Source organism: Protopterus annectens, chromosome 6.part0 (genome assembly GCF_019279795.1).
Source record: "Protopterus annectens isolate FY-2018-M chromosome 6.part0, PAN1.0, whole genome shotgun sequence".
Classification (NCBI taxonomy): Eukaryota; Metazoa; Chordata; order Ceratodontiformes; family Protopteridae; genus Protopterus; species Protopterus annectens.
The window spans coordinates 1,067,920,452-1,067,940,471 of NC_056737.1; the positions used below are offsets into that span (position 1 = coordinate 1,067,920,452).

A 20,020-nucleotide genomic window follows, 5' to 3' on the forward strand; every position below is an offset into this window, starting at 1 on the left:
TGAGCTTTGCAAATTGGCCGACTCGGAGCCGAGGATCAGCTCCGAACCCACCAGTAAGAATGAAGGCGAGATTGAACAACTTCACATGTACATTTTCTTCAACCCATTAAGGCCTTACAGACACATTCCCCTTATACTCAACTGCAGTTCGAATGTGCAAGCATGATCATTTAAAGGCATTTAACAGTGAATGTTTATGAAAGGCAGATCAGTGAACTAAACAGAATTTCAAATACGTTTTGGGTAGTCAGGCTTACTATCTTGAAGAAATATTACAACACCTGAACAGCAAAAGTGGGTTTGCACACCACTTTTTTTTTGCCACATATCACCATATGCATCCACTGCATTCTCTCAAAGCTCTGGCATGCTTTCTGCCTTATAATACATACAATGGACTGATTATTCCATGAAATCCAGAAAAATATATTTTGAACCATCTTATTATATTGTACTGTCCCACAAACAGCAGCAAATCACAGAATTGCAAAGGAAAACTACAGGAACTTCTGAAAGCTGTAGCATACTTTATGCTAACAAACAAACAAAAGGTGCAACAGGGAAAAGTGTCAAACACTCAGGAAGCTACAGTGCCTGGAAGACATCTTGGGATTCATCATCAGACCTCACACTACCAGTAAGAGTATCATGTCTGCAGCTTTTTGCTATCACTTTGAAGTTGACACTGGAAAATGGAAGAAGGCACCACAAAACCACAGAACTAACTCTAATCAAGTACAGGCCCAGTGACCTAGTGGACATGGACCCTGGGTTCAAATTTGTCCTCCACTATCTGTAAGGTGTTCTATCTTTAGATATGCAACATAATACATTAAGTCTACAGACATGTCAGATCAATAAGTTAAGCCATTAAAAATATGTTAAATTTGTTTACCTGAATGTGCAGACACAAGGATTCAGCTATTTAAAGTGTTGGCCTGAAACAGCTTGCTTAACCACTGAAGTTTTTGTAACTCCATAGACTGCAACAGTGTCGGCCTTCTTTATTTCTCCTTATGCAACTGTGTGCCTCTTAAATTAAAGTTTTCATTATGGAAATTATTAAGCATGTTATTATATGTAACTGCTGCTTTTGTTTTATACCTGTTGGGAGGGGTGGCCTAATGGTTAAGGTGTTTGCCTTACAAACACAAGGTACAAGGTTTGAATCTCACAGGGGATAACTGGCTAGTCTTAAAATGACTCGCAAGGGCAGTTAGCCTAGTACTAACCTATGAACCTACCTGGATTGCTGTAAAATGACACTCTTCCATGTGAAAGTATCCCAGTGTACTAGATTTGTAAAATGCATCCCATGTGCTAAAAGATTTTAGCTAAGTGGAACTACAAGCCAAACGTATTAAGTACAGAAGGGCTTTTACATTGTAAAGAAAAACAATATTAAGAGGGGATGAGTAAAAAAGTTAAGGAAGCTATAAAAGGCTTTAAATATGAGTCAGACATGTGGTCATAAACCTGGACTCCTGATCCCTTTCCTTGCATTTGTCTACCTTTCAATGGATGACCTACAATTGGTGGCCATCCATTTTTCCTGCCGTGCAATGTCTTTTACTCTGAACTTACCCAAGCCGTACCATGGTAAGGTGCTATGTGGAGAAGGCCTCAAATCTCAAATGTCATTGGTAGAACTCATACCCTATTTAGACCCTGGGACCAATACCAAATTAGGGATGCTGGGGGATGAGGACCTAAGGCATAACACACAAACTCAGTGGTGGATCTTCTTCATGTTCTGATGATTGTGGATTGACAGTTCTGGTGCGATAGATTTAGAGTTTCCTTTTTTTTTGCATTATATAGAATATACCAAAATGACCTTCAAACCCTCTGAGATAGAATCTGCTGCTTCAATCTTCTTTCGCCGGAAACTGAACACCTTTGTATCATTCTTAACATGCTAAAAAGGGGATGTGCTGACCTCCTGCTCCTCGGCTTAGTCCACAAGGTATTTTATAATAGTAGCCCCCCATCCATTTAGCCACAAACTAGTGACATGCATTCATCCTATGAATTCAGACCACTAATAACAATGTCCCATTCCTACTCAGGCCTTCTGCTAACCTCTCCACAGCCAACTATGCCTCCTCAGTTCTTGCACCTCAACTCTAGGATGCCCTACATTCTGGTATTCCTAACCAACCCACTTACAGTCAGTCAGTTTAGAAATTAATTAATGGACCACCTTAAAAAATCTGCCTGCCAATGTCTCCAAACAGCAGCAGCTCTTGTATCCCAGTCCTGCTTTAAATGTATATCACTTTTTTCTTCTACACTTCCTGGCCACGAATTTATACTACTCTATGATTTGGCACCCTGGGTAGTTAGTCACACGGTCAAACCCTCAACCCAACTCAATGATGAGGTCAAGGAGTCTTTTTAACTGTAACAAACACCTTATTACAAGGAACTTGCTAGAATTACTAACACAGTAAGCTCCTAACCATAACTGCAAATGCAGCATCGGCATTCATTTAGGAAGGTGCAGTATCACCCATGGCTTCCAATACTGATGCCACTTCCATCCTACTGACAACTACTGATCATGCCCCTCTACCAAGCCTGACGCAGGGCAGCCACCCCACCCTAATTCCCTACTTAAGGCTGTTTTCTGCCTTCTTCATCTTAAGACATTCAGTGCCTCCCTTTCTGCAGTCTGTAACAATTTGGGAGAACACAGACCTCTGGCTAGAAATTACTGCCCTGTATGACATTACCTAAACTCTAAATGCTAAAACTGATGTAACTTGTAAAATATTTTCTTTACTTTTTAATTTTGTTAAATGTTACACAGGATGTTCATTTAAACTGATGCTGTTATTCTGTATAACTGCTGTCTATCAAATGTCAGCTTTACTTTCTTGTTATGCCTACAGCATTACTTCGTCTCATCTTTGGTGCATTTCTAGGCTACGGCTGAAATGGGTCCCTAGTGGATCAGTCTACTGCCCCAGTTACCAGACATAAATAAATAAATTAAAATAAACTGCCTACCTGAAACAGCTGCCTCAGACAGAGCAGACAGTGCGAGAGGAAGGAGAGAAATAAGACAAAAATGACAAACACCTTTCTTAACTGAAGCAAACAGGGACACTGTCATTAATGGTAGCGGTAATGATTACCACAGATACAGGCCTTGACTTCTTTACACCAAGCATAAAAGAGCAGCCAATCTCCAACTGTTTGAACCCACATTAGTAATCTTGTCTAAGTATGACCCACATTTTATTATCTGCTCTGCCTGGGATATACTGAACCAGCTGCATTATGCTGGTGATGGTGGGAGGTGCTTTACATCAGCCTTCATCCATTTTTATTTCCAGTACATGTCAGCTTAGGATAAGATAGATAGCAAGCCTTCCTGCTTTGTAAGGGATGATCTTCACCTGTCTTACCAAGGCTTTTGCATTCTGGCTATTGCCTTTGATGTCATTATAACTTTTTAAATCCATCTGCTGGACACTCCAATCTATCACAGTCTAATTCAGAACACATTAAGATGGGTGTACTCAGCCTTAACAAAAAAACTGCCCAAACTCAAGATCTCCTTCAAAGATGAACACATTCATATATGTGTAGTTAAAGAGACATGACCTCAAAGCAATGAAAGTACTCCCTCTGTTCCTAGGCTTTGGGCCTATCATGTCTTCTGACCTACTGGAAATGATGGGGGGAGGGGGTTGGGGAGTACCTGTATTTAAGTTAAGTTCATGACTGAATCCTCAAGATCTAAATTCTGTACTTTCAGCTGTTGAAATCACCCTAAACAAGATTACTTACTCCTTCACAGCTGTAAAACGCCATCTATATCTCCCCCTGTCTACGACAGCTACCTTGATGCCTTGGCTGAAAACCCCATTAATCCCAATACCTGTCTTTTGGGGGATTCCTCTATCCATCAAAAAAACTATCTGACATACATTGCCAGTGGTCGGCATGTCCAATGTTCCCTTGGTATTATAAACACTAACAACCTTGTAAAACACAACCATTCTGTTGTTAGCATATGTCCAGCTGTTCTGAAAGCTACTTATAACAATGTAAACTTGCAGTAAACTAGCAATTCTGAGACTACTGTGGTTGAATAGAATTCAAATATTCTATAAGTGGGAGATTAAATGATCCGTATATCCTCACTACATTATAGAAGTTTGAATATGCAGATATTCATGAAACAGCAACAGACTTCATAAACGCATACCCAATAAAGCAGACAGGAAACATGAACAAATACTATGATTTACTAATCTGTGTTTTGATTACAGCAGATAATTTATATTTAAAGGTTTTAGCAACATGTCAAGACCAGCATTTTTTTTTTACTTTCTCAAAACAGGTTGAAAGGAAACATCCAATAATTTATAGTGAATATTGTTTTACAGAGCTAGAATATGACACTCCGTTCTCATCTCCTGCTGTTTGAGATGTAAACAACGTTTGTAAAGTATAAAGTGAAAAGACCATTTTTGCTTGTATTACTGTAAGTAGAGCAATTTAGTATGTATGACATACATTTCAAAGCAACTCTCACTTCTAAAAAATAAATTTGTGACAAAAAGAGTTTGAAATCATTATTCCCTGCTTAAGATCATAAACTTTAACTTCCTACTCTGCTTTGCTAAATAACTGAGGAAACTGGTACTGAGTTCACATAAAAACAGGTATTTTTAGGATATGACTAGTGGTGAGCCTTTTCCAACACTGGGGATACATTTGCTCTTTTACTACTGTAGCTTAAAGGTACTTTCATCATCTCTTTCTGTTTGTGTCACCTTTTTGTCTTCTTTCTGGCACATTCCACCTACATATAACAGTAGCTTGAAGACAAGGTACGCAGAAGCAGAACCCCAACAACATTTAGATCTAAATGTAAATTATTAGTGTTGAAATAAAATGTGTTCATCCGAATGAGGTCTATGTGCTACAGAACAAGGCCAGCTGTAAGGGACAGCAGAAGAAAAGCTTATAATGACAAAAACTAAAAAGTCTGAACTTCCAAAACTGGTTCCTTCCATCTGTGGTTAATTATTTGAGACTATGACTCTGAGATGTCTTGAAATGACTGAAGGAATAGAACTGTCAAATGGGGGATAGATTTATAAATAATTGACCATATATGAATTCTATGAAACAAGCACAGGCTTCTTTCTGTTCTGTCACTTTGGCTGTAACAAAAAAAAAAAAAAAGGAACATTATATAAGTCAGCTTTTCTGCCACATATGCCTAACTAAGATAAACTATTACCTATGTGTATTATTTGGCAGTCATTACTGGTGAAGTCATAAAACTGGAAAGACTCCCAAGAGATAAATGTTGTCATACCAGTACACATATAAGATGTCTTACTTTAGCCATGCAATGAAAGCTATGGTAAAAGTTTTTTGTTTTGAGTCACTTATTGTAGAATCACTACTAGGTTAGCATGACTGAGGTACTTAACATCTGCTGCGCTTCTTAAATGTTCAAAAATGAACATTCACTCTACAGGAAAAAAAAAACATGGTACTGTGTCCTTGATCCTGTATAATCCCTCCCTGTGGCCTGAGGTCACTCCTCCCTGTGGAGTGAGGTCACTGTGAAGGCATCCATCACCTCAATGCCTGCAAGGTGGCCAATGCACAGTGGGGCTGGGGATGACTTCACACATTCAATCTCACTGCAAGCCTGTATCACAACACTCATATCAAGATAAATTAAATTTACTAACAGCGGGCTCCCAAGTAATGACCGAGGTGTGAGTGGCCACACAAATTCTATTAGCCAGACACGGCATCTTATTTGATGATATGTCTGGGGGGCAAAGTGTGAAGTAACAGCAGTGCAGAGTGAGCTTACACTAATGTGCTTTTGGAACAGTACCAATGTTTGTGCACTCCACAACAGTGCATAACAGAACTTAGAATAACTAGCCATTACAAACAGTGGAGGGAACATTTACTTCTGCTAAATTACACCTACGCTGCTGAAACTGAATGGGGGATACCTGGTCAGCCTCTGATACTGCTGATGCTCTTATTAGCCTCTTTAAACACCCTACCTCATCCCAAGGGACTGTGTTCTTAGCAAATTAAGTTCACTACAAATAACCAATGGTGCACGCTTGTATGTGTGTGTGTGTGTGTGTGGGGGGGGGGGGGCAGGGATATGTGCTACAACAACACTCATATGAATTCACATCTATATCCAGTACTGACTAGGACACTGTTTTCAGACCAATGGTCTCTACTTTCCTGCACATCTGTATAAATGAAGGGCTTCCTGATGAAAAGGTGCACATGTAGTACGGTAATGACAAAAGTGATAGACGTCAACCTGCTATAGATCATTCCCAGTTAGAATAGCAACCACTCCCTTTGTTGACTGTTTCTACTAACATTAACTGCCTAGTTATATTGTTTATTTGTGACTCCTTTGCATGAGTGGCAGTAGGAGGTATGCGTGCCTCCATAAAAGCACGGTACCCATACAATGTAGCACATGCATCAATGCGTGAACCAAATACAGCTGAAATTCCAGCATCGTACCCTACAGTGTAGCACATGCATCAGTAAGGGAACCAAATACAGCTGAAATTCCAGCGTGGTACCCTACAATGTAGCACATGCATCAGTGCGTGAACCAAATACAGCTGAAATTCCAGCATGGTACCCTACAATGTAGCACATGCATCAGTGCGGGAACCAAATACAGCTGAAATTCCAGCATGGTACCCTACAATGTAGCACATGCATCAGTACGGGAACCAAATACAGCTGAAATTCCAGCGTGGTACCCTACAATGTAGCACATGCATCAGTGCGTGAACCAAATACAGCTGAAATTCCAGCATGGTACCCTACAATGTAGCCCATGCGTCAGTACGTGAACCAAATACAGCTGAAATTCCAGAATGGTACCCTACAATGTATCACATGCGTCAGTGCATGAACCAAATACAGCTGAAATTCCAGCATGGTACCCTACAGTGTAGCACATGCATCAGTGCGTGAACCAAATACAGCTGAAATTCCAGCATCGTACCCTACAATGTAGCACATGCATCAGTGCGTGAACCAAATACAGCTGAAATTCCAGCATCGTACCCTACAATGTAGCACATGCATCAGTGCGGGAACCAAATACAGCTGAAATTCCAGCATGGTACCCTACAATGTATCACATGCGTCAGTGCATGAACCAAATACAGCTGAAATTCCAGCGTGGTACCCTACAATGTAGCACATGCATCAGTACGGGAACCAAATACAGCTGAAATTCCAGCATGGTACCCTACAATGTAGCACATGCATCAGTGCGTGAACCAAATACAACTGAAATTCCAGCGTGGTACCCTACAATGTAGCCCATGCGTCAGTGCATGAACCAAATACAGCTGAAATTCCAGCATGGTACCCTACAATGTAGCACATGCTTCAGTGCGTGAACCAAATACAGCTGAAATTCCAGCATGGTACCATACAATGTAGCACATGCGTCAGTGCGTGAACCAAATACAGCTGAAATTCCAGCATGGTACCCTACAATGTAGCACATGCATCAGTGCATGAACCAAATACATTTGAAATTCCAGCATGGTACCCTACAATGTAGCACATGCATCAGTGCGTGAACCAAATACAACTGAAATTCCAGCATGGTACCCTACAATGTAGCCCATGCGTCAGTGTGTGAACCAAATACAACTGAAATTCCAGCATGGTACCCTACAATGTAGCACATGCATCAGTGCGTGAACCAAATACAACTGAAATTCCAGCATGGTACCCTACAATGTAGCACATGCATCAGTGCGTGAACCAAATACAGCTGAAATTCCAGCATGGTACCCTACACACATGCATCAGTGCGTGAACCAAATACAGCTGAAATTCCAGCATGGTACCCTACAATGTAGCATATGCATCAGTGCGTGAACCAAATACAGCTGAAATTCCAGCATGGTACCATACAATGTAGCCCATGCGTCAGTGCGTGAACCAAATACAGCTGAAATTCCAGCATGGTACCATACAATGTAGCACATGCATCAGTGCGTGAACCAAATACAGCTGAAATTCCAGCATGGTACCCTACAATGTAGCACATGCATCAGTGCTGGAACCAAATACAGCTGAAATTCCAGCATGGTACCCTACAATGTATCACATGCGTCAGTGCATGAACCAAATACAGCTGAAATTCCAGCATCGTACCCTACAATGTAGCACATGCATCAGTGCGGGAACCAAATACAGCTGAAATTCCAGCATGGTACCCTACAATGTAGCACATGCATCAGTGCGGGAACCAAATACAGCTGAAATTCCAGCGTGGTTCCCTACAATGTAGCACATGCATCAGTGCGTGAACCAAATACAACTGAAATTCCAGCATGGTACCCTACAATGTAGCCCATGCGTCAGTGTGTGAACCAAATACAGCTGAAATTCCAGCATGGTACCCTACAATGTATCACATGCGTCAGTGCATGAACCAAATACAGCTGAAATTCCAGCATCGTACCCTACAATGTAGCACATGCATCAGTGCGGGAACCAAATACAGCTGAAATTCCAGCATGGTACCCTACAATGTAGCACATGCATCAGTGCGTGAACCAAATACAGCTGAAATTCCAGTAGCTCCCTTTCATTGTGGTGAGCTTGTTATTAATATGTGAGAAGGATCAATATTCTTTCCAAGGCTTGAAAGTCAACCCTTAATTCGCAGTTTTTGGCTGCATTTTGTATTACAGTTCCTCAGTAATTGAGTAGTTGGTAGACTATACCATTGTAACTATTGTTAGCAGAACAGACAGAATAAGGTGGGAGTATCAATTTTAGTTAAAGTCAGCTAGATGTGCAAAATGATTTCAATGAACGTCAAGTAAATACGGTTTGTTTGGCTTAATAATTAACTACAGTCTTAGGCTAATTTATACTTTGCAATTTCCCATATTGGTTTAGACTTTATAACACATCAGTGTCAGGGCTGAACTGGATGTATACACACACACACACACACACACACACACACACACACACACACACACACACACACACAGATGCTGGAAGATCAGGAAAGCTGTGTGTTGTATTCCCATCCCAAGTAATTGAGTTCTAACACTGACACTGCAGTGTAACATTTGGTTGTTGTGGTAATGGGGGCGCTTTACGATTGTCTATATTGTCCAGATGAGAAGTTAAACCACGGCCACATCTGCCAGAACTGGCACAGAGTAGATTGATGATGCCTGTCAAAAAGAGGAGAATTTCCTTGGTGTCCTGACCAGATGTCACCTAGTCAGTCTAAATACTACCTTGGGTTACCACCGAAGAGAGGCTAAGTAAATAAGCAAACAAAAGCAAGCAAACAGGGTAAACCCAAGGAAACACGGGTAGTCACTGCTGGTTTTAGTTTTATAAGGCTACATTTAAATCCTGACATATTACCTGAGTTTGGTTTCTTTCAACTAGCAAAGGGACCTACTAAACTTGTCAGTTCTGGAAACATCTCTTTATTGATTTTAATTAAAAACAATGTCAGTTCTAAACTGTTAAGTATTTTTGAAACTATAAGTGATCGTTTTCCTGTTTTGAATACTTTAATAAACTAAATAATTGTACATGTGAAACTTTTGGCATGAAGATAATTTTTTCTAATATTGACTCTAATGATGTTTCTGATAAATTGACTAGCTCAGACTTGTTTGAAATTTATTTAACTGAAGATGTTAACTGTCAAACTTTGGTAAGTTTGTTACAAATATGGGCAATGAAGTTGCTCCTTTAAAACTCTTCAGATGAACACAGTACATTACTTCAGGCAGATAAAACATGTTCTGCCTTCATAAAAGAAAAAAAAAAAACATTTTGTTTAAAAATATTAAATGTACTTCTTAGACAAAAATGAATTATTTTAAATGTATTCATAATATCTGTAATACAATATGCATGGAAAAAAGCTGTTAAAAAGGTTTAGGACCTGCAAGGGCAATGGCGCTTTAAAGAACTCATTGTGGCCTAGGGTCTGTTCCAGACGTTGTGAAACTGGGTTCTGGAGATCGAGTGAATTCTTCTAAAGAGATAGACAAGTAATTTGATAACTGTTTAATACATGTAATTGTGTTACACCTAACATAACTTTTGATGACGTGGATAATATTACAGTAAACCCTCAGTTAACCAGCACCCACAGGGATTGGTAAATTTCGGATAACTGTAGTTTCTGATTGTTTGAGAGTTACTATTAAAAATAGGCGTGACTAATACTGTACCCTATATTATTTGTTTGGTTTGACTTGTTCTCAGGTTGGGGAGAGGGGAATTTATTCCTGTCTTCCTTTTTAAAACTCAAATTCTAAAAACGTACGGTATGTTTGTGTGTGTGTGTGGGGGGGGGGGGGTTGGACAGAAAGCACAATACATAAAAATTGTACTGTATTTCTTCGATTTTTTCTGCTGGTTGCTCGAGTTCTGGTTAACTGAGAATTTACTGTATTAGTTTCTCTTTTTCTTCAGTGACCATTGAAGAGGTTTAATTAGCAAGTATTTTTTGTACAAGACACTAAGAGATCATGTTAGCACTGATATGGAGTTTTTTTAAACTAGGACTAGCATATCTAGGTTTAGCCTACAGCCAGTACATACCATTTTTCATTGCTGACAAAACTTTTTCCCATTACTTAGAAACATTCAGTCATTATGTTAGTGTTTAAAAAGCTAGTAAAGGTGCATTTAGAAAAGCCAATCTTATTACATTGAAACAGCACCTCTCTCTAAATGTACTTGAAAAACCACTGAGCAATCAGTTCATACCCATGGGTTATTAAATAGCATTTCACTGCTGTAACTTAAAGATGTGCTTATATTTTAAATGACAACTTAGTGGTTCTTGTGTTTTTACTTGTGGAATGCTGAAACTTTTACATCTTGTGTTGTGATGTTTACTTCTCTTTTTCTATGCCGAACAAAACAGGATCCTTATCACCCTCAGGCCAGGGATATGAAAATTTTTTTTATTGTTACTTAGATAGTTAACAGGTGCTTTGACATCCCATTAATGTTATCCCATTGTAGCAAACCACACGGAAGCATTCAATATTTGCCATGCTTCTGTTATATATGCTATAAAATTTCTTTCAAGCTAGGTTCTGAAAACGTTTAGGCATAATTAATGTAATAGAAGCATGCGCTAAAGAAGCCAATGCGTAGTGTGACAAAAGGCATATAATTCTATCAGCTGCTACCAACTGATTGTAAAGAATGGGGGATATGAATTCCTAATCCTTTACTCCTGCTATCAATATCTGAATGTGTAACCAAACAAGCAGCACAGGGTTTGACTCTCTGCACTGCTACCTGTTAAAACACAAATGGCGACTGGCTTTAAGGGTACATGGTAAATGTACACAGCCGCCTTCAGTAATAGCCACATCATGCAACAATGAGAAAAGCTCCTTGCTACAAAGCTCCAGAGATCAAAGCTACAATCACAAGCTCTACAGGATTTTATCCTCAGATTTAGGCAAGAGCCTTTCACTGCAACCTTATCAATAGCAAATGAAGCTAACCCAGATCATTTTGCATGTGTACACACACACACACACACACACACACACACACACACACACACACACACACACACACACACACACAAAATATCTTTAGAATGAAAAGGGTAAATGGTGACTCTCCACCACTAACTTCAAGTTATCAAAACAAGAATGTACAATAAATAAGCTAAATTATTTATTTTCAGCAAAGCAGCAAACAGTAACATGACTTGTGCAAGAAAATGAAGATAAAGCATTCAAAAATACACACAGTGGTCAGAAAAAGACAGTCTAACGTCTGAACTAATTACCTGTTCTGGGCTAAAGGTATACTGTTCTTTACTATCTCTAATGTTTAAATCAAAATAGCTTGTTCAGAGTCCTTACACGCCATATTTCTGCCCCAACCTTCCAACACAAAAGGGCTTCCCAAAGCTTAAGTCTGAGTTTTAAAAGATGCCATTTCTGTTTTCAAAGCTACATGTTCGAGGGGGGGGGGGTGATTAAGATAACACAAAGCACAGGCCAAACAAAGGAAATCATCATGTGACTTTGCATAGTACCCCTTAATTAACAGACTCTGCAATATTACACATTTCCTGCTTAAGAAAACAGCAGGATTTGGTTAAACTGCAATACATTTTCACAGTAGGAAATCCAAATGTAGAACATTTTGCACATTTTAATTTACATGCTACACCCAATGAGAAGTGAAACTTTTTTCACATTTTTCTTCTATTCATAGGGTCATAAGTAAGTACTAGGCTATTGGCCAAAGGTCCTACGTAAGCCTAGCCAACAAGGTTCCCTGGCTTCTGCCACCCAAGAAAGTTAATTTCCTGTGCCCCTGTCGAGCAGAGACACAGAAGTGATCCCCGGGGTGTATTTCCTATTTCCCATCCACTCATCAAGATTTTTCTTGAAGAGTGCTAATGAAGAACTTTGCTTGACATAGATGGGTAGCCTGTTCCAGAGTATAAGAAGTCTCTGGGACAGGAATCTATCCCTCCAACATGTCCTGTTTATTGTGGTGACAAGGTTTGGGTCCCTAGAGTGTGTAGCTCAGTGGGATTGGGATTTCTTTAGGTGTAGCATGTCCAACAGCTCAGGGTTTGACATAGCTTTATATGTTAGGTAGAGATCACCTCAGAGTAGGCGATATGCTACAGAGTAAAGCTGGAGTTTTTTGAGACGGTCAGTATAGGGCATTTGTTTGAGGCCAGTAATCTTCTTTGTACACATTATACACATTTTTACACTGATAATAGCTCCAGTACAGCTAGTTCACTTTTTATGACTTTTTTTAATTAAAAGAAAGTTAATAATGTCTTAGACTGCAATCTTCCTGTACACAAGTTTACATGAAAAGGAAACGACACCAAGCAATAACAAAAAGGCCAGACTGAAGATATGGTTCAATACAGTTATACTGTTTTCGCAGAAGGCAATAAAGCAGGTCAAAGCCATCATGTTCTATGTGTTTGAATTCTCTACTACTGAAGTTTATTTATTTATTATTAATTTTAACATTTGGCATTAACCAGAGTTGGTTCACCAGTCTATGGAACCTTTTCTGCCACAGTATGGGCCACAAGGCACCATACACACACATTATATTTTGACTACACATGGGATACTGGAGTAAATAAAAAAATCCACAAAGACTGGAAAAGGACATGCCACATAGACAGTGCCTGGAATTCAGGGCTGAACTGCAAACCACTGAGTTGTGAGGCAGAGATCTAAATAATAAGTCACCATGATGCCAACGCTGGTAAGAAGCACCTAACAGGTAGTAGCAAATTCTTCCCTGTGTGCATCCCGCTGGACATGCTTTGTCCTGTGGACTACATCTCTGGCCTTACAAAAAAAATGACCTGCTGTTGACCAAGGATGCAAATTCCAGATTCAAGATCTGGTCAAAAGAGGAGCTCTGCACATATGCATACATGATTCCATTGGTACAGATCTGAGGTAGCTTAGTGTAAATGACGCAACACATGAGGGCTCCACTAACAACATCAAGAGGAGTGGGAATATCACTTTCTCTGGATTGCCCTTGTGAAGGTACAACATGTCAGTACCTAATAATATAAATCTAGATATCACTGCCTGTACTATGAACTCTGCTCTCTGGTGTGGAACAGGAGCTCAAAATATCTGAAGCACAAGAAAAGAGATTGCAACAAATGAAGCCAGTCTGAGAAACAACAGAAAAAGTATGTAGTCACAGAAAACTGAAGTTAATAAATCCTCAACATTCAATGGATGAAAGTAAAGTCACTGCACAAACTTTTTATTACAGCTATGCTGTATTCAGCCAGAAGAAGAGAGAATTTTTCATACTTTTTTTAAAGTTTCAAACATCCTAATAATTTTTTTCTTGCCCCCCAGCCATATCCATGTCTGCATGACAGTGTCCATTTGTGAGTTAGAGCTAGTCATGAGGCAGCCATTATCCCAAGACTTTTTTTTAGTTTTCTGGCCTTCACACCCATCCCCAGTAACTGATATGCTGTCATAGAGGGCGGGGCCTGCTCAATCTTCCCTGTGCATGTGCACAGTTCTGTACAAGTAACTGAAGTGTTCTCATAGAGGGTGGGGCCTGCTCAGTCTTCCCTGTGCATGTGCACAGTTCTGTACAAGTAACTGAAGTGTTCTCATAGAGGGTGGGGCCTGTTCAGTCTTCCCCTGTGCATGTGCACAGTTCTGTACAAGTAACTGAAGTGTTCTCATAGAGGGTGGGGCCTGCTCAGTCCTCCCCTGTGAATGTGCACAGTTCTGTACAAGTATGAAACAGCCTTCCATGAAAATGTGGCTCAGCACACGGCATGCATATTGCCAACCCAAATGCCACATGCTGAATACCTCTACTGCCAGGCTCTGTCCACACTATGGACCTCCGCCATCCCCAGGAAAGCAGAACTTGCATTTGACAGGTCACTCCCTCCCATGTCATCTTCTTGAGCACCTGGGGTCACTGTCAGTTTTTTCACTGTTTGCTACAGGACTGGCCTAGCCATAAACATATTTAATTTCTACTGCAGCAGAACTCATCTTTTGTTTTGTTTATTTTTTTTTTGTTCTTCCTTGAGACTAGTTGAACTAAACTGTTTGTATACAAAGAAGTTAATTGAGACAGACTTACCTGCACCTTTGGCAGTTTTGTGTTCTCGAAATGTTGCAGGTTATTCTACTGAATTTTTTGATCTTTGTTACTCATCTTCGTTAATCCCAGTAGCCAAACGACTACTGATATCACTAAGAGTCACTGGTGCTGGCAGCACAGGCTTCCAAAAGTGCCAGAAACTTCTTCCCTGGAACAAATACAAAAACACTAGTGAGAGAGAGCGGCAAGATTTCACATATTACTGTGGTATTACTACATTTGCAGGAGTCTTAAATTAGAATATCTCAAGAAACAAATGCAACCCCCTTATTACCTTTTAAACGTTTATTCCCTAATACTGGTTGCTCCAGAGGTGTCAGGTATCTTAAAGCTGCTCCCGAGTCTGGCTAATACTTGTAAAGGAATTCTGTCATCCAGCTCTACACTGATGGTTAGATCTGGCCAAATGCAACCTTCATCGGACTATAAATGGTCCCCACATCCACTGAAGTACATGACTAAAACGAATATGGACTCTACGGTCAACAAAGCAGCAGTAACTAAATCAACAGCATTCGGTGCTTCTTACATCTGAAAACACTGGAAGAAATGACTGCAACTTCCACAGTCTCCTTGAAAATAAACCAGTTCATCCTACTGGAATTTGACTAAACTTCCTAGTTAATCTTTCCAGTACTCCAATAAGGCGTCAATTCTTTTTTATATTGTGTAACACTCACACACACACACACACACACACACATAACATAAATGTTCACAATGTTGACAGGAAAATGTCGACACTACAAACGCTGATGCACTACTATGCATGCACTGAGTAACAGGCTCTCTGCATGCCTAAAGTAAAACACCAAAAATCAATGTTTTTTGCATGGGGGCAAGCCACCTACACCCCCATAAACCCCTGATGATTATGTGTACTAATTCTAACATCATGCAATATTGAGGAAAAGGGCATATTTCCCTACCCCAAATATTGTACAATCTTGCAGACCTGTCAATGATGTGCTATGTCGACCAAATTTTGGCAACTAAAGAGGTGTCGACCAACTGTCGTATTGACAATAATCAGCATTCCCATACATATTTGCACACGTTATATATTATATATACATATATATATATATATATATATATATATATATATATATACATATACACACACACACATATATATATATATATATATATATACACACATATATATATATATATATATATATACATGTATATATATATATATATATATATATATATATATATATATATATATATATATATATATATATATATATATACACATATATATATATACATATATATATTCCATCAGTGGACCTAGATAATGGTGTGAGAAAGATGCATATCTGAGACAAAGTGTATTTAATTTTACTACCACCCTATCTTTGCATTACTTGCATTAATTATTTGCCATTATTAGTCCCATATCATCAAATTATACACTTCTTCACTTTACAATTATCATCACTACTAAAAATCCTCTAAATCTGCTCCATTTACGGTAATAAAGAAAACATCTAAAGAACCTACTGCAGACAAAAAATACAAACACGCAATCTGACAATGGCTCAACCTACCTATAACAAGCTATCCAAACTAAAATCAAGAATTAGAAAAGGACATTAAAAAAGAAAAAAATTAATCCAACGTCACAAACTGCAAATACGATACATATATACATACACATATACACAAAAACACATCCTCAACAATACACAAGTACAAACTAAAATAAAATTAAACACACATGACAATATCTCAGCAACTAATGCCCTTTCATATGCTTTAAAAGTAATGAAACTACATACACTGCACAAAAAGGCAGACATCTACAAACTTCAGCAAATGAAAATAAACACTTGCGACCACATACATCATTTCATGAAACAAATTTAAAGAAATGAAGATGAAAAACTTAAAATGGAAAAGAAAAAAAAAAAGAAAAAAAATAATCCTATCTAAAGCACAAAATTAAACATCTTTGATACAGAAGTTATAACCATTAAAAATAACTCTTAAAACCTTGAATAAAATACAAAAAAATGCACTGGAATGACAGTGGAAACAGCCAAAAAGACAAACCCATTCATAAAAGACTATAATGATAAAAAGCCCTATTCAAGAGGCAACTCATGCAACTACTGTATGACAGTGAAATGAATAAGAAACACTACCTCAAACCTAAAGAAGTGAAACACAGATACATGGAATGCATGGGATGTTTGTTGTGCAATAACCAAAATATCTGGTCCTCCAGGATTACAACGATTAAGGTTCATAGGTTGGTAGTAGGCTATCGGCCCTAGGGCCTATACAAGTCTAGCCATAACAATTCCCTGGATATTTCTTCCCACAATATTTACTTCTCTGGACCCCTGTCTAGCAGGGCGACTGACATGATCCCCGGGGTGAATTTCCTATCTCCCATCCAATCATCAAGGTTCCTTTTGAAGAGGGCCAATGAGGCGCTCTGCTTGACATGTATGGGCAGTCTATTCCAGAGTATGGGGAGTCTCTGGGTCAGGAACCTATCCCTCCAGCATGTTTTGTTCATTGTGATGACAAGGTTTAGATCCCTGGAGCGTTTGGCTCTGAGGGATTGGGATTTCTTTAAGTGGAACATGCCCAAAAGCTCAGGGTTTGACATGGTCTTGTATGTTAAGCAGAGATCGCCTCTGAATAGACAATATGCCACAGAGTTTAGCTGGAGTTTTTTTAGACGGTCAGCATATGGCATCTGCTTTAGGCCTGTGATTCTTTTAGTGTGGTATTTCTGTGGCCTTTCCAGCTGTTGCAGATGTCTTATGAAGTACATACCAAACGGGGCATTAAACTCTATAATGGGTCTAATGAGGGATGAGTGCAATGGGACAATGACCTCCTTTTTTCTGGATGAAAAGCCCTTAGTGATGAGGTGTGCCACATAGCAGGATTTCCTGACTGTTGTGGCAATGTGGTTATCGAAAGTGAGACCACTGTCCACATCACACTTTCAATGTTTAGTGTACTGCCACCTATGTGGTAATTCATGGATATATGATTTTTTTCCAAAGGGGATAACTATACATTTCTTGGCAATAAGCTTGAGCCCACGGCTCTGGCACCAGGCATCTGTTTCTGTAAGGCCCTTTTGTAGAATATCCACATCATTTGGGGATTTAATAATGGCTCCCAGTTTGCAGTCATCTGCGAACTTTGTTAGCCAGAGTCCCTTAGTGTTGGCCTGTACTTCAGAGAAGTAGATGCCAAACAAGAGTGGTCCCAGGACTGAACCCTGAGGTACTCCACTTGTCACTTGTCTGGAGATGGATTTGGAGTCGGCTACTTTTACAGTCTGGGTTCTTTCAGTAAGCCAGTTGGCAACCCATCGAGTGACGTAGGGATTTATGCCCAGCTTAGTAAGTTTATCTATGATTCCAGAGTGGGGAATGGTGTCGAAGGCCTTGGCGAGGTCCAGATAGGCTGTGTGGACCACCTTAACCTCGTCCACAGCTCTGGAGACTGATTCAAAGAAGTCAATCAGATTCAGGAAACAAGATCGGCCCTTCACAAACCCAAACTGGGTGGGGTCCAGTGTTTGAAGGTTGCCAATGTCTTTGTTTATAAGTTCCATGGTAATGCGTTCCATGCCCTTGCAGATCAGGCTTGTCAGACTGATGGGATGGTAGTTCCAGGGATCCAAGGTGGATCCCCCCTTGTGGAGTGGGATAACTGTAGCTGTGCACCACTCAGTCGGCACGAAGCCTGAGGTGAGGCTATGATTAAACATGCCACTTAGGTGAGGTGCCAGTTCATTTTGTAGTTCATGTAGTACACAGCCTGGGATGTCATCTGGTCCCATGGATGCTGTATTCTTAGCTTTGGAGAGTGTGGTTTCTACCTGTGTGGCCGTTATTACTGGAATTTGGCAATCTTCTGGTATTATGATGGGCAATTTAGGGGGTGAGGGGGGGTGAAGTTGGCACTGAATCGATCTGCCAGGATATTGGCAATATCCTTGGGATCAGTATATTTAATGCCATTCTGTTGTAGCTCAGAGCAGATCTGAGCATTGCCATTTAGATTCTTGACATAACTATAGAATGCCTTGTGGTTGTCTTTGGAATCTTTGGCAATTTTATTTTCGTAACTAGCTTTTGAGGATTTTATGAGGGATCTCAGCTTCTTACTGAGGCTGGTGAGGTAGTTTTTTGCATCCTGGGATTTTCCTCTTTTTGGCAACAGTTTCTTCCTTCTGTTGTATAGTTTGTTTATAGCACGGGACAACCAGATTGGCTTCCTTTTTTTGGAGAAGAGCATCTTGATTCTATTTGGGATGGCACGACTCATGCACGAGTGGATGTGCTCATACAGTGCCTTAGTGTGGGACTCTGCAGTCGAACTTTCAGATCCTATCTGCATGGGTGTCGTGAAGTTTGTCACTTCTGACTTCAGTAGCATGAAGTTGGCTTTGGAGAAGATTTTTAAGGAGGTTTCCTTACTGGGGGGTGGGGGTGGGATGTGGGTGTCAAGGGTGATTTGCTTATGGTCAGACCTGACCAATGAGGGGGTGACCACTGGTGTGGAGCATCTATCTCCCATGTTGGTAATGACCAGGTCTAGGATATTGGAGCCCCTGGTGGGACAATGGATTAGTTGATCCAGGGCATTGGAATTTATGAATTCCAAGAACTGTTGGGAAAAGGAGTTGGTAACCGAGTAGTTTTCCCAGTTAATGGCAGTGTAGTTGAAATCACCCAGTATTAGGGTGTTTGGTTGTGTCTTAATATTTTCCAGTATGTTTAAAAAGGTGTAGTGAGAATCTTGGGGCATGGTGGGGGATCTGTAGCAAGATACAATTTGGATTGCAGTCTTACCTAGTGTTAGTTGCACCTGGAGAATTTCAGATGCATTGTTTTGGACAACTAGCCTGGAGGTGTGAATATGGACACTCCTCCACCTTTAGTGTTTCGGTCTTGGTTTTGTGGCCGAAAAGTGTGGTAATAGTTGTAGCCTGGTTTTGCAGGGGTGCTCTCTGGAGCCTTGAACCAGGTCTCAGTTACTGCACAGATATCGATGTTCTCCATTTTTAGGAGTGCCTCGAGAGAGTGCATTTTGAGGTTTAGACTTCTAGCATTGAGCAGCATTACCTTCAGATTTTGCATGCTTGTATGTGTTACGGTGGTGGTTTCATCCTTTGAACTTTGCCTAAAAAAGGCACTATAGGGGTGGCAAGAGCTTTAGCCAGTAACCTGAATCCCAGGGGTGACAGGTGCAGACCATCTCTGGCAAAACATCGTGGTTTGTCGATCATGTCTTCCCAGGCAGACAGATACTG

General features: G+C 40.0%; 1 protein-coding gene across 1 annotated transcript in view; it reads right to left on the bottom strand.

Annotated features, from left to right (window-relative positions):
* Window positions 1-20,020, bottom strand: part of FOXN3 (forkhead box N3) — a 1,826,558-nt gene that overhangs the window by 1,245,000 nt on the left and 561,538 nt on the right. Inside the window, exon 3 of the mRNA XM_044074690.1 lies at window positions 14,701-14,869. The gene's annotated coding sequence lies outside the window, so the exon portion shown is untranslated. The remainder of the gene's footprint in view (window positions 1-14,700; window positions 14,870-20,020) is intronic.